This window comes from Dreissena polymorpha, chromosome 1, assembly GCF_020536995.1.
Source record: "Dreissena polymorpha isolate Duluth1 chromosome 1, UMN_Dpol_1.0, whole genome shotgun sequence".
Taxonomy (NCBI): Eukaryota; Metazoa; Mollusca; class Bivalvia; order Myida; family Dreissenidae; genus Dreissena; species Dreissena polymorpha.
This window is the reverse complement of record NC_068355.1, coordinates 198,013,163-198,016,546: the sequence shown is the minus strand read 5'-3', so window position 1 is coordinate 198,016,546 and position 3,384 is coordinate 198,013,163.

The window sequence follows — 3,384 nt, the reverse complement described above, 5'->3', positions numbered from 1 at the left end:
ACACTGCACGCTAGGATAGCCGCGCAACAAATCCCTGTTTTTAGCATAGGTGCTTGCACCTATGCTTATGGTATATACCACATTTTGAAAATCCACATCGGTCGGTTACCCTTTATGAAGCCTTACCTGATCAAAAATCAGACGAAATATCTATTTAATTTAGTATATGGTAATTCTTACAAATTTTTTTTTGGAAAAGTTTTTCTAACGTTTTCTTCCAAGAATATTGCTGACACCGTTTTTAGTGAATTTTTCTAAGACCGTTTTATGTCAAAAAATCTTCTTATAACATAAAACAAATTTCGTTCGTAAAACAATTCTGTTCTTGTTGATAGTGACCTCACACCTAATTTATATGGGATCCCAATTTCGATTTCCTTCGTTTACTGTTCTGTGAGAGGTCAAATGTTTACATAACTGAATTAATAAGGCCCTGGTTAAAGTATATGTAACATTTCATCGGTTAATTATAAATAGAAATTAAAACATATTCTCAGCAGGAAGTGGGGCATAAATCACTTTTATTCTTTGAAAATGTGTAACAAATGGCGGAGTACGATGAATGTTTTCTGATTTATGACATGGATTCTGACGTGCCTTTCTATGGATTTGATGAAGTAGAGTTTAAAAGTAATAGAGTTGTGTTAATTGAAGTTAAAATGATTTACTTTGAGCCAGAAATTTACGTTACGAGTAGAGTTAACGGTTTAAATGTGGCATCGGATTTTATGGATTAGCGCGAATTCTGGACGAGTGCTGTGTCTGTAAAATATTAAATGGAAAGCTGTAAATGTATCAAGTCGGAAAAGAAAACGGATGGTTGCATAATGGTATGCGTGAAATAATGTAATTCTACGTATTTATTTTCATAGTTATGTCATTTTGTAACCATTCACATTCGTCACTATTTGGAATTCCCGTTTCTAAAAATATAGCATTTTGTTAACAAGGGGGGCGACTCGTGATGTCAGCAATCGTTAAGGCTACAATATACTAAATAATCGAGTCATGTACTTTCTAAACAAATCATCATATTTTCCTCGAAGGCATGTTATACACTTTGTTCTGGTTTTATCGTTTGGAGATATTGATAGGGTAAGCATAGGTGTTCACTACTTTATCCCTGAAATAGGATAAAGTTGGAGATTATAGTAAAAAATGGCACTGCAAAAGGTTACAATCCACTAGAAACGGCCGAAAAAGGCGCAAAAACAGTCGATTTTGATTTGAGTCGAATTTGTTTTTGGTTTGAACATGACAAATCTTTTTTATTGCTTAAATCGATTCAGCTTAGAATGCCTGTCAAAAAAAGGTATGGTTATGGGGGTCTCTATGTGCAAAATGTTGTATTTATTTTCGCTATACATCGAAACATAAAAGGAAACTATTTAGTATATTTTGACCTAAACATTTACTTCAGCAGCAACTTCCCTGTATCTTGCAACTATGCTTTCAGCGCCATCGGCGCTCTCGTTTAACTATTCTAAAGCGTATATACGGTCATTGCATTAAGTTCACGTGATCATGAAGTGCTCCTGATGAGCTTGTGTGAGCTATTGTTTCCCGGCGACCGGCGTTATGCTATGTGTGTCGTAAGCATCATATCAAGTACATCATCTTTACAATAGCTATACCAAAGTGCATTGGTACACCGTCATGCTGATCTATATTGATGTAAATACCCAAAGGCAGACGTTTATATGCGATTCAGTGAATAGATAGACACTGCACGCTAGGATAGCTGCGCAACAAATCTCTGTTATTTAACTATTCTAAACCGTATATACGGTCATTGCATTAATATCACGTGATCATGAACGTAAGCATCATATTAAGTACATCATCTTTACAATAGCTATACCAAAGTGCATCGGTACACCGTCATGCTGATCTATATTTATGTACAAAGGTCGTCAGCATATAACTGTTAGTTTTCCATAATATCACATCATCGTTGCAAGTATTATACACGAGTTTTAGTTAAGCGCAAATATGTATACACGAATATATATAGTTTCATTCATCAGTACCGCTCGATTGGTCATAATCGGTACGGGTACTACTTAAATGAGCCCCGGTACTCTTAAGTATACTTAAATGTACCCCTGGTGCGGAAAATATACTAAAACGTACACGGAAATTCTTACGCTAAATCGGCTTTGTTGTCGGCAATTTTTTTATCAAATTAATTATATTCATGCCATTATTATTTGTAAAATGGCCTTTATATTATCGAAACTCATGCTTATTTTTTTTGTTCAAATATAATTTTGTTTCGTATTCCATAGCGCGTTTTACGACATTGGGGCGGGAATGAAACTCGGGTACAGTCTTATTTTGCCGGAAAAGTTTAACTATATTGTCCGTACCCGAGGTACATTAAAGCAGTACCCGAGCCGAAAATGATCAATCGACTATATTCAGTGCTTGGTACCAAGAAAGACAAAAATTCATCAACATAGCATAATTATTGTTCAGCAGAACCAATCATTTTTTACTGACCTTCACGGTGAATATTATACAATTATCCGAATGAATTATAGTTGTTTGTCATCATCACACACCATCACGTGAATTTTGGAAAACCAGTACAATAACAAGTTAATACGTTTCATTTATAGAAGGCTCTAAGAATAGTATGAGACTCCGTCTTTGAAAACTGGACTTAATGCATCTGAAAAAGTGTCGTCCCATATAAGCCTGTGAAGTCCGAACCGGCTAATCTGGCAGGTCACTTTCCGCCTTAACTTGATTTTCGTTAACAAGAAACCTCATTGAAACGACATATACCATAACGGCGGAGAGTGTCGTCCCTGATAAGACTGTGGGGACTGCACAGGCTAATCTGGGCCGTCATTTTACTCACGTGCATTAAGCCCCGTTGTCCCAGAACGCGGCTCATATAATTTTTCTGCTGTGTTGCAATATCCGTTTTCAAAAGTTAAACCTATAGGGAAGTACGTCCAAATAATTGATCAAATGCAATACAAGATCAATATTACACAGCGTTTATTATTAAAACAGCACTATTATCATCGACCCCATATACAACCGGTAAATTACTTTCTTGACAATTGGTGCGGTATGGTCAAATAGTTGTTAGAGAAAACACGTTTAAATATACGTCATTCAGTATTTGGGAGAAAACAATAACAAAACAAACAAGCATGGATGCCCAAAATAAACCTTTACCAACATCAATATTTGTAGAAGAAAAGAATAATGCACAATGATCAATGATCAATGGTTTAAATCCGATTTATTATAAATGCCGCCTTAATAATCGTGGACGTATGGCTTTAAAGGTAAACCCACTCTCCAGGTAGCAAACGTGTCGCGGTTAACTGAACATAAAATTGGCTTAAGTTACACTCCAATAGTTAT